Source organism: Mastomys coucha, unplaced genomic scaffold (genome assembly GCF_008632895.1).
Source record: "Mastomys coucha isolate ucsf_1 unplaced genomic scaffold, UCSF_Mcou_1 pScaffold21, whole genome shotgun sequence".
NCBI classification, from domain to species: domain Eukaryota; kingdom Metazoa; phylum Chordata; class Mammalia; order Rodentia; family Muridae; genus Mastomys; species Mastomys coucha.
In genome coordinates this window covers 50,243,018-50,255,860 of record NW_022196904.1, presented here as the reverse complement: position 1 = coordinate 50,255,860, position 12,843 = coordinate 50,243,018, and the positions used below count along the sequence as shown (strand labels likewise).

The 12,843-nt window shown below is 30.9% G+C and overlaps 1 long non-coding RNA gene and 2 other non-coding genes across 3 annotated transcripts in view; all 3 read left to right on the top strand.

Annotated features, from left to right (window-relative positions):
• Positions 1-1,617: 1,617 nt before the first annotated feature.
• Positions 1,618-1,689, top strand: LOC116104400. Its single transcript, XR_004123892.1, has one exon. It is a non-coding gene; the product is annotated as a small nucleolar RNA SNORD107 (small nucleolar RNA).
• A 1,878-nt stretch (positions 1,690-3,567) lies between these two features.
• LOC116104392 lies at positions 3,568-3,634 on the top strand. The gene has a single exon (XR_004123884.1). It is a non-coding gene; the product is annotated as a small nucleolar RNA SNORD64 (small nucleolar RNA).
• A 5,749-nt stretch (positions 3,635-9,383) lies between these two features.
• LOC116102319 overlaps positions 9,384-12,843 on the top strand; it is a 29,346-nt gene continuing 25,886 nt past the window's right edge. Inside the window, exons 1-3 of the long non-coding RNA XR_004123075.1 lie at positions 9,384-9,595; positions 10,438-10,504; positions 11,840-12,102. This is a non-coding gene — a long non-coding RNA (uncharacterized LOC116102319). The remainder of the gene's footprint in view (positions 9,596-10,437; positions 10,505-11,839; positions 12,103-12,843) is intronic.

Below are 12,843 nucleotides of genomic sequence, written 5' to 3'. Positions count from 1 at the left end.
ATTTTGCTTTTTGTTTGTAGATTTGTTTTTGGTTCATTACTTGGTATTAAATACATTATAAAATGTCTTCCCTGAAGAAGACTCATTTTCAGAAGTCAATGATAGTTCATCTGTGTGGGACCTTATGAAATTTCCAGTATTCATGTCAGTATCATTGCTGATGGTTTGCACAGCTTCTGTCCTGTCTAGGAGTTGCTAATTTACTCCCCCTCCCATGTTCTGGAGGTGGGTAAACAGAAGGCTTTGAGATTTGGATGTGAGTGATGACTACACATTTGAAGAAAATCTATGGTCTTCATTCCTGAACTAAAAGTGACCCCTCAGAGGTAAGTTGTAAGATGAACATTATTTGGCTAGTGTAAATACAATTCTGAACTATGTATTACAGACTATTGAAAATATTTGTCTTAAGATTTTTTACAAGTTAGAATATGGATCAACATGCCAGTCTGTAAATGTCTATGGAACACCTTTTGATTAGACATCTTTCAGTCTCTGTTTTAGGGTAATTTGATACAAGGTCTCATATAACCTAGGCTGAATTCAAATTTCTCTTATGGGTAAAGATGACTGTATTCTCATCCTCTGCCCCAACATACTAAGTTCTAGTATTACAGATAATTTTATCATACCCTACTCAATCCTAATTCTAATATATAGATGAGCATATGTTTCCTAAAACAGTAGGATTTTAGCTCTCTGATTTCTTAGTATGCATAATTATTCTGAATCCTTAAATACCTTGACTGACATCATTTATATTTCTTTAGCAGAGCATGAATAGGTTTATTATAGAAACAGTAAGACACAAACACACATTGAAAAAAATCAATGAGTTTGAGTATGTAAGATAGTACAGCCAAGCATATGTGAAGGTGTATTTGATTCCAAAGGAACAAACCAATTGCATTGGTGCATACTGGAAATGGAGGCAAGGAGGTCAGTAGTAATTTTCAAGGCTATATAATGAAACCCTGTCTGAACATCCTAATTTTGATGATTATTTGGAAAAATACACATTTTTAACTTTTTAGTCATTAATTATTATAGCTTAATTTTTGAAAGATTGTCTGTTTATGTATTGGAAACTGTTTTCCTAGAGACTGTTATATATAATAGGATATTGGTGGTGGAAAGTGAATTACAAAAGTTATAAGGTAAAAGTAAAAGTTATAAGATACAATGAAATACTTGTCACAAACTTGCTTCTGTTATCTAGTGATTTAAACAGGTTCATACAGTCAGATTTGAAATTGCTTCTTAGTTCTTTTATCACCATTCAAAGAAACTGTTCATTCTTTTTCTTTATATGTGCCATCTCCGAATCTGAATTTTATAAAATGTATTAAAGCATGCTTTTTGTAGAACAGTATCCAATTCTGAAATATATCTGTTTTCATGTTATTTTAGTCTCATGTGATGTCCTGTCAATTTAGTTCATGACTTGAAGAAAGAAATTTTCAGTGGATGTAATGAAGTTTCATGACTTGGCTACCGCTCTGTAGTATAACAAAGCTGTACATCCCAATAGCCACAGTTTAAGACAGAAATATAACCCATCCAAGGTAATGTAATCTTTTGTTGAAAAATAAGAACAGTTTATGGAGACCTTGACTAGATTTATGATGACATAGGACCTTGTCTGAATATAATGATTTCAAAAATTGAGCTTACAGTGACTCTGAAATCTAGTCAAAGTGCTTCACTATATATTATATTGCTTATTGTTCAAAATAGAAAATTTTCTTAGATGTTCATAGTGGTACATACTTGTAATAACAGCACTTGGGATGCTATGATGAGATTGTTAGTTTCCAGGCTCACTTAGAAAATGAAAGCAAATAATCATGTTTGAAGTGATAACATTGTATACTCAGAAGAAATGGAGTGTTTCAATTTCCTGTTTTCTGTAATAACTTTTATATAAATATTTAAAAGTAATTTGTGGGTTTTTTTTTCATTTTGTATTTGTTGAAAGCAAAAATGAAATGTCCTTGGATTTTAAAAGGCCTGGTGACATGGGTACTTATAAAATGGCATTCCCAACTCATGAAAAAGATGGAAAGCACCTTTCAAGATTTGTAAGTGATATCAATTAGGAGAAAAGGGTAATGTTTATGGAGCATGTACGTTGCGGAATGTGGTGAGTATGTCAAGAACCTGTTCTTTTGGTGGCTACATTTGATTAACAAGTGTCACTCTAGAATTATTAACTGAATAAATGTAGCAGTTCTTCCTTATTTTAGATTTTTTTTTATTTTAGAAAATAAATTTTAGTTATCATGTACATTCTTGGTATAGAATACTAAGAACTAATGACTGAGTGGCAGCTGCTCCGTATTCTGGTTCTTTAGCTGGCAGACCTCACAGGGCTTCCGTAGTTGCCTGTATCTCTGCTGTGCTCTTTTTATCTTGTCACTGACATTTACAGTGTGTTGGTGGAATATTTTAGTTATGTTCAGTTAAAGGGTAAAACAAATTCCATCAATTTTATTTGAGTGGAGAGTCTTTACAGGCTGAAATGTGATATTGTTACTTAAACGAGAAAAGTGGTGGAAACTAGAATCAATCTTCTATTGCCCAAGGATCCATCTGATAAGCAAAGAAAGTTAATTAGGGAGTGTTAGAGAACCACATGTTAAGATGGTTAAGAAGGTAGTTAAGAAGCAAAAAGAGGAATTGGTTCTTGGGATTAAACTTCGGTTGTCAGATAGGGGAATATGTATGTTTCCTTGCAGAGCAGTCGTCCTGACACTAGAGTTGTGGATTATTGTTGTTAGGGTATCTGTGGTAGATTAAAAATGACAGTGAAAATTACAGAAAGGTGGGATTAAGGGCATGCAACACTGCTGCATAATTAATGATATTCATATCTTTTTAAAATAGTGATTTGTTAAGAGCATATTTTAAAAGTTGTTGTAATTATCAAAATATTCAGTTAGACATAATGGTGGGTAATGAATCCCTTTCAAGGTAGGTAAAAATACCTCAGAGTAGATTGCTGGCTTTGTTTCATTGGCTGAGGGCATTGAATATAGTTTCTTTCTTAGGGTCAAACTGATCAGTCAGGCTATGTGAATCTTTTTGTTGGGTTCATTGTTTTGCTTTGTCTGGGTTTTTTGTTTGTTTGCTTTGCCTTTTGAGACTGGGTCTTATGTAACTCAGCCACACTGGTATCCAATTCATAATATTCCTGCCTTATTATTCCTGCCTTGGCGTTGCAAGTGCTCTTCGTATTGGTTCGCACACACTTTCTATTTATTCATTCTTTCATTCACTCATTAATTAGTGTGTGTCTGGGTGCCCCCTCTGGCTGTACTCCAAAGAAGGACATACCTTCTGTTTACCTTATTAGATAACTAACTGCAGGCTTTACCAGGCCAGGCTATATTATTTTTAAGGTGTTAATCTAGCCCAGAGTTTTATGTGAAGCAAGAGCTCTGTCATGGAAGTGTTCCCCTAAGTCTTGAGGTTTTTTTTCTAACACAGGCCTCTCAAAGTCATGTAAACTATATACCATTTTCCATTTTTACAGTTTTTAAAAGTACCTTCTGGAGGACTTTGGCTGGATTTATGATGAGCTGTGTTTACTGAGCATGATGAAATGACGCTCAAAATGATTACTCTGAAGTCTAGCCAAAGTGTCAGTTTAAGGACTTAGGTAACAGAACTTAAGTTCTTGGAATATGATACAAGATTTTTTTCAAGGAGACTGGAGCTGTAGATTTTTCCAATATAGCAAAATTAGTTTTAAACCTATTTTATTTTAGTTTTATAAAGTGCCTCTGTGTATCTAACACCATAGCTTTCACCTCACTTTCCACATAATAAATTCTAGAAATAAAGAACTTGGAAGCTAGTGTATCTCTCAGTTACCCAAAATGTACCCTTTGTGATAGTTTCCTGAGCATGTTCCTAGTCATTTTCACTGTATTGTTACTAATACATTCATTGATTTTTTTTTTTTTGTATAAGATAGGAATTTTATGTTTTTCCCAAATAATGAGGATAATCTAGAGAGATTATCTTTACTCTCATAAAGCATTGCTGGAGTAGTGAATTTGTGATTGCCAATAATAAATATGAGAAGTATTTGGCAAATATTGTTTAATTTTTTTGCTAGTGAGATCACTTAGTATTCCTATTTTCAAACACTTGGTTGGGCTGTGTGAGGATAGTCATTTCTATGTCAGTTTGATTTTGTTCCTCTGAAATGTGAGTTTTCCTGAGCTTTGTAGATTAGGTACTACTATGGTGATTGCTTATTGTGAGGTATACCTCTGCCTTTGTAATACTTCAGGATCTTTGCATATCTACATGCATATACAACAGACAGACTTATTTTCCTACATAATTTTAAAACAATTTTAAATCTATGGATTATGGCAAATTTATTGCTGTGATATAACTTTATTTTAAATATATGGTAACCTTATTGGCATAATTTATTTAAAACATGGGAAATGATGATTAAACTATCTTACATGGTTCAGGGATAAACTAGAAAGAATTTTATTGGACTTCATGTTTTGGTTAATTAGTAAAAATCAGTTAGATTTTGACCTATGTGTTATTTTAAGGTGTTTTTAATTGAATGACTTTATAAAATAACTAATCACAAGGGAAATTTCTATAACACACTTGGTAAAATGATTTTATAAAATTATGGAAGACATGTCAATGTTACATTCATGTTTGACTAGTTAAGGATAGTGTTAAATGTTTAAGGGGCTATAATGTGCAATACATATAAATAGAAAGGAATCATTATTTTTAAGTACATTTGAGAAGTCATTCTAGTTTTATGGTGTGGCATTTTCTTTCCTTTTTTTTTTTCTTTTAGTATAAAATAGAGTTTGTTCAGGGCATAAAGAGGAGAGTTAAAAGGGTAGTAGAGGAAGAGAAAGACAAGAGGAAGAGAGAAAAAAGAAGGGAGGGGAGGAGAGAAATAAAGGTCAGACAGACCATGAGCATGTGTAGAGAAGGGAAGGGAGGAGTAAGGGAACAAGAGCCCAAGAGAGCAAGAAAAAAAGAGACAGGTCTGGCATTTTCTTGATCTGAAGAAATAAAAGAATTCCCATAGAATAATGTGGCTTTCCTTTCAAGGAACAATTTTCTTTTACCATTGTTATGATGGAATTTTGTTCAGACTGCTTTATAAATAGCATTCTTGGTTCTTCAGAGAATCTTATGCTAAAATTTATATGAGAAAAATTTTTTATCATTATAGAATTACAAAAGACATCCTGTTATGACATCTACCACCATATAGCATAACATTGACCTACATACCCAATATTATACCATGTTATTTAAATCTTGTGAAGAAAAATAATGGATTATCTTTTGCAAGATACTTGAAGATAATGAAATTTCTGGACAAACAAATTACAAAATTACTAGAATGCTTGTTCAGGGATTTCTAGACTACTGTTTTATGGCAAGTAAAGATAATTTATGACATAAGACCACTTGAAAGAGGTGATCTATGGCAACTTCACATAGTTTTACACCAATGAGAGGTTATTAAATATTGTGAGTTAATCCAGTGTTAGCACACTACAACTTTAATATGCTAATGCATGTCTAAAAGGTACAAAAGAATTTAAATTGAATAAGAAATTTCTGGTCACACATTGTTTTCAGATTTATTTATATACAAATACACAGTTATTTATATCACAGAAAATTTTTATTTTAAATTAGAATTGTATACTGAGATTAGAACTTTGGTTGTCAACAGAATATATTATATGGATTATTAAGTAGTATGATTCAGCAAAATTTTTGTCATTAATGATTAAGTAGGAACTGCTAAACAGATGAAAAAAATCATTTTTAAATTGGAATTGCTGGATCATACTTTGAAATTGCAAATTTAGTCAAGCCCATTTATTAGTCTAACTCAGCTTGTTTCTGCCTATATTTATTTTTTAAATCAGACACAACATTTGACAATTGAAATATAACAGTCCTATCTTTGTAGAAACAAAAGTATCTTCAACTACCATAACCACATGGCATCACTCTATGTTTAATGAGTCTTTTAATAATATAAGTATCAAAATGTATCTTGTATTTAATTATATGATGAGATTTACTTGGCCTTGGTTTTGTTATGTTTTAATACAGCTACTTTTGCCCATAGGCAGAATCCCTGATAATATTTTCTGAATACATTTTATTTAAATATTTAAGATAAATGCTTTTGTATGGTAAATTATGTTCTACTAAGAATAAGTATAGTGTTTCAATTCTATGTAGTGACTTTGTTTAAATACCCCCCCTGTGCCTAATGGAAACTTTGTTAAAACATTATATTTCTTGTGATTATGGATAGCCGTGTTTAAAGCAGTTGGCCAATTTTCAGGTTTTTAAGTGTTCTGTATAAAAAGACAAGTTTATTTTTGCTGTTAAATGTTACTTGACTTTTATGTAAGGCTCATTGTGGTAGTGTGACAGTAAAAGCTAAATTACCTGAGCATTGTGTTAAGACATCTCTTACCATACATATATAATATATATATGAATAGATACATATATTACATGTATTATATGTATATATGTAGTTATATAGACATATATATATTACATGTATTATATGTATATATATAGTGTCTGTATATTTTAATGGCATCAAGATAGATATTTCTGAGTATAATTCAAGTAGAAGAATTACAGTGTCACTATTTTCTGAAAAGTATGTATGCTATATAAATGGCATGAAGTTTCTTTTTATTTTTCTAATCACTAAAATGTGTGATGTAATTTATTTTTCCAAATTATCAAGATATATCAGAATTATATACTTTGTAATCAGCTGATACATGGCAAAATGGGACTTTCTAATTAGTAAGACTTTTATACCAAGCATCTAGTAATTGTAGAAGTATTGAGACTCACAATTTTTAAATTTATAAATATATTGCAAATCCTATTGTCTTTTACAATGAAGATGACACATTGAGAGTTTATGAAGGGGATCATGGAGCTCAGAATTTTTAATATTTGTTTGCATCCCAGACAAATAATTTATGAACACCGTATATTTACTTTACTCTCAGAATAGTTGACTATTTTGTCATTTGAGTTGTACATTTCAAAAAAAAATGATGCATTGAGTACTCAGTTGGCTTTCTGAGAATTAATGAGGCTACATATTTGAAGCTTTTTTGCAAAAAAAAATTTTAATCAACATTCATGAAGATTTTGTACTACCTCTTGGAACACATAACAAAATGTTGTATGTGTTCCCTTGTTGCATGACAATATTCAAGACAACTTTGTAAATAATAGTCTAAGACAAAATTTTAACATCTAGTCTTTCTAGATGTATAGAGTGTCACAGGGTATAATTTTGTAAATACATCATTATAAACTTTATGCTTTTTTAAATTTATTGAGTGATTTTTTTTTTAGATCGATCTTGTTTGTTACTTGTTAATAAATAACAAAGAAATGAGAAAGAGTATTTTAAGTTCAACGTTTACTACTCATCTCCTGGAAAAACTTCATTAATCTTAGTGTAAGGCTTATTAGACACACAAAACTGTTACTAATGGCATAAATTATATTTATGTGGTTGTGGTTGTAGTAATGAAGGGCCATTATCTAAATATTTTTCTTTAGGCATTATAGGAGATACCTCTTGGAAGAGTTTCTTCTAAATTTGTGAGTGAGTTAATACAGATTATAGTCATATTGCGTGACAGTACTCAAGACATGCTGTAATATATGCATATATGTATGTCAGTGTGAAAATTCCATTTTTACATATGCATTCTTAACAAAATATATGCCTGTAAATATTTCATTGTAACCTAGCATCAATTAAATTTTACCAGTAAGTTCTTTTACAATGGAATAGATAAATACTATTAAAGTATTAAATATAAAATTTTATGAGTAGTTTCTCATGTAGAGAAGAATAAGCCAGTTTTTGTATACTGTTTACATGAAAAAAATTACATGAAAAAATGAGGTGCTTTTTATCTCCAAGATAGATGAACTGTGAAAAAGTATTTATAAATTATAAATTAATTAGAAAAATTTTAGAAATCATTGTTCATTACTTGATTTACCATTGACACATTTCTTTACTTTTACCTGCAATGATTGCATTCACATATTTAAGTTACAATAATATATATATTATATACTCTCTAATTATGTTTATATTGTGGATTACGATTTGTATTCCTGGTTTACAAATTATAAAGATAGTATTTTATTTATAATTCAATTAATTCTGCAATCTAAATGTTATGATTAAGTTCACTTTGTGGTAAATATATATCCTATATCTTTGCTAAATGTTTATATGTGTTTAAATGTCTTTATGCAGTTTCAAAATTTTGTATATTTTCCATCTAGTATTATTAAAGGTAAATATCTTGTGTACTGTAAGAAAAAGCAGCCTGTATCCCATTAAAGGCAATCAATAGAAATTAAAATCAGAGTCAAGATTAATGAGTAACATTTATCCCAGAACCTGTCAAGATTAGACACAGCTCCATACTCAATTTGAGGACAGCCTGGGCTCATTAGGCCTTGTGTCAAAAGAAACCATGAAAACAAAGAAAAACTGAACATCTTTCTACAACATAAAAGGAATTGTAAGAATAAGCATTTTTTTTTCAATTTTAGAGTTATGTCCTAAGATTTCATCAATTGTGACTTTTAAATGTAACTTGATTTTTGTTGGATTATAAGATAGTCAAATAGCAGATATATGACTACAACGTAAGGATTGAAACTTAAGGTGAATGTAATTTAACAGTGAAATATTCTATAGAAGTTGGTTGTTGTATTATCAATTTAAAAAGAACAAGTTGCCTTTTTATACACATATTTTAGTTCATACTTAAATAGATAGGTAAGAAATTCCTGATTATATGTTGTGTCATTCAGGAAGTTAATACTTTTGTATCATGATATGTGTTATTTTACAGTAATAATTGAAGATTTGTGCAAGTCAGTTAAACAATATATGCTTGGAAATTGCCACATGAGACCATCTTGAATGAACAGTTTATGCAAACAGAAAACATGTTCAGGAAGAATGTTAAACTTTTAACACTTGTAAACAGAAAGAAGATGACATTTGCCTGCCGTTGTACTTCATAAGAGTATTTGCAAATAAGCATCAAAACAAGAAGAAAATATTAAAAAGACAATGTGTTCCAGTGCCTTTGTCAACACCATGGTGATGCTAGATGGCCTATCCAACTCTGTATTCCTAGCCTCCTTGGGGTTTTTCAAACAATTTGTGAAGAATGTTAGAATCTTCAGAATCTTATGCACCAGCAAAGAGTAGTGCGTTACCTAATAGAAAAGAGAAGATATAATTTCTGGTAAGTAAAAACTGATTGTTTTGAGTGACACGTGTATAAGTATAGTGTTTTAGCTAGGGTTTAATGCCGTAAGGAGACATCATGAACATGGCAATTCCTATAAAGGAAAATTACTAATTGGTGCTGTCTTACTGTTTCTGAGAATTAGTTCATTTTTGTCATAACAGGAAACATGTCAGTGTGCTGGCAGATATGGTGTTTGAGGAGCTGAGAATTGTACATCTTGATCAATAGGCAGCAAGGTGAGACCATGTCCCATGGTGGAGAATTTCAGTATAGGATATCTCAAAACCTGCCCCTGCAAACAGGCCACACTTCTGAATAATGTCACTCTCTATGGACTGAACATGAGTCTATGTGACAATTCCTGTTCAAACTACCATACATAGTAAATACAAAAAGGGTTCAAGAGGAAATATTGATAGTGGCAGTTATGTTTATGATTAAAGCATGCTATATCATAATAATGTTTTGTTATGTTACATTTAGGATGAGTTGTAAGTTGTCTATTAACATTTTTCGTAGAATATAACTCAGGATCAGAAACTGGCTGAACCAACTTTCCACTCATTCCAATTACTTTTACATAAGTAAATAATAGGATTGTGCTTACTTTATTGTATTTGTTCGATTTGCCTCAGGGATTTCTAGTAGATATTCATTCATATATATATATCCTTTAATAGTACCCATGGACATTTTAAATAGTGACATAATCTAAATAGAAACTTGGAGTGTTTAAAAAGATAATTTAGATGTTAAGCACATCAACTGTACTTATTGATGACCTGAAGTCTGTTCCCATCTACCAGTTGCTGCCTACAATCTCATGAATGTCAAGTAAGATGCTAGGGTCAAAGCAAAATTAACAACATACATTACATTTTCAGAGGACTTAAGTTACATTTAGGCACCTAACCACATCCATATTTGTAGGATCTAAAGCCTATGCCCTATGAGGGCTCACATAACAAATATAAAATGGATAGAAATGTCTGGTATTAAATATAAATTGTCTTTTTTCAAGACAAGACTCATTTCTTTCATATACATTATAGTATGTATCGGGTACTTTATTTTTCAGGTGCTCATGATGACTTACTAGTCCTAAGCTTAGAGCAGCTGGGAATTTACAGTCCTGAAAATTAAAGGTAAGAAAGGATTTGACTTTTTTCCCCATTAGGTCAAAAATGGTAATACTATTTGAAACATTATTTCTATACATTCTAATTTTCTGAGTTAAATAATTCTTTTTAGTCATGGGTATGGAACTCGGGCTTCCCATATACAAACCCAAGTGTTAAATGGAGAAACTACAACTGTAGTTTGAATCAGCTTATTTTATAAATTTTTGAGAGGTATAGTAGGCTATTAAATACAATATGTAGTTAAGGGTAAACATAAACTTCTTATACCATTGTCTTCCAATCTCATACACTGGGACTAGACATGCACATCCTCATTCCTGAACTCTGCAGTTGCAGTAATTGAAGCATTTTTTTCTTTCCTGAAAAGTACCAGCTAACAATACTTTCAGACCTTTCATCTTAATAAAATAATGATTCTATACATGTATGTATGTTATCCTTTAGTTAATTGTTTTACATATTCCAATAACTACTTCACTTATTTCTTAGTAAAAGAAATGCATTAGCAGGGCTGGAGATGGCTCAATGGTTAAGATCTTTTACTGCTCTTCCAAAGGTCCTGAGTTCAATTCACAGCAATCGCTGGGTGGCTCACAACAGGCTATAATTGGATCTGATGCCCTCTTCTGATATGTCTGAAGACAGCTAGCTACATTGTAGTTCCATACATAAAAGAAATTCTTTAAAAAAAACAAAAAAAAAATTAAAAAAGCAAACACAAAATTAACAAATTCTGGAGATAGTAGTTTAGTTAGTACTGCTTGTGCAAAGTCCCCAAGTTTAGTTCCTAGCATTCATGCATGGTAAGTAACCCTTGAGTACCATACATATCCAAAGACACATAATTAAAATAATAAAAATAAATATCTAAAAATTTGACCCAAGCAATATAAGTATTTATTTGTCTTCAAAGTTTAATAGGCATTCCATAATTTTAGGTGAGAGAATGGAATTAGGAGCATAATGCTGGTAGTCACTTTATATCCTTAGCCAGAAGTCAGAGAATGACCATTATCCATAGGGATAATGAGTGGGGAAAGATAGGGTCAAGATACAATGTTATATCTTGAAAGTGTTCTTCTCTTTGTCAAAGGAGCAAGGATAAGGACTGTATACAATTAAAATTAAAATAACTAAACAAAACAGAAAACTGACAGCCCAAATCAGAACACTAAATATTAATATTGTATATTACCTCTATAAGTAAAATTATTTTGAATATATGAGATAACAATATCATGTCATTTAAAAAAATATATATTTTTATAATAAAAATGAACAAATGGTGCTCTTTGATAATGAATTAATAGTTCTGGTTTTCTTCCTGTGTTCTTTCAGGTTGTTACCAAATTGAATAGCCATTGGTTCTACAGCCGTTATAATGATCTGAAAATTTCAAGGTGTTGCATGAACACTTTTGTGAATCATTATAACAGAACTCAGCTAATTGGATAGAGACTAGAATGTTGGTTGGAAGACAATTATTTTACATAGATTTTCTCATTGCTGCTGTTGCATTAACCCAAGAAGTGGAGACAGTACTACATGGATAAGAATTGTATGATTGAATTGACATTGGAATCTTCTCAGTGTTTTCATAAGTATGAAGTGTATTTCATGATATTTTTGAAGTTATAGAGATTTTTTCCAATTGATTTTTCAATTTTTCTAAGGGTTTCAATAATGTGTAGCATAGACTAACCTGAGTGATGACATCATAGAAATATACCAAATGCTGTTAGAACAGTATTGTATGAAGCTTTAACTTTATAGTGTATCATAAGTTTTGGGATTTTCTGGTACATTTATTGGATTTTATTTATAAATACTTGTTATAAGTGTAGCTGTTTATGGGCTGAGATAATAGGTTTATAGTTATGTGTCAAAATTCAATTACTTTGAGGTACACTGGCTAGGTATATCAAATCTATATTTGATTAAATGCCTTAGCAGGATTATTGAATTTGGCCATTAAAATGACAGGAATTTTAGTCAACAGTCCTCTCATATATTTATGTATGTATGTATTTATGTATGTATTTATTTATTTATTTATTAAATCATCATGCTACTCATTTCTGTACATTGTTTTAGTTTCCATGCTAAGTATCTGTTATTCATAATTGTATTTATAAATAAGTCTGTAAACTGGTCATTATGGATGTCAGATGAAATACTATGTGTTTTCTATTTACTCTGTTTTATTACTAAGTTGTACATAAATTATGCATTAAATACAGAATGTTCTCTCTCATGCCATAGTTTTGTGTCTTTTTTGTAAGCATCTTTCTCTTCATATCATACTTGTTTGTGTCATCGCCCTAGTTTCTCTTCATATCATA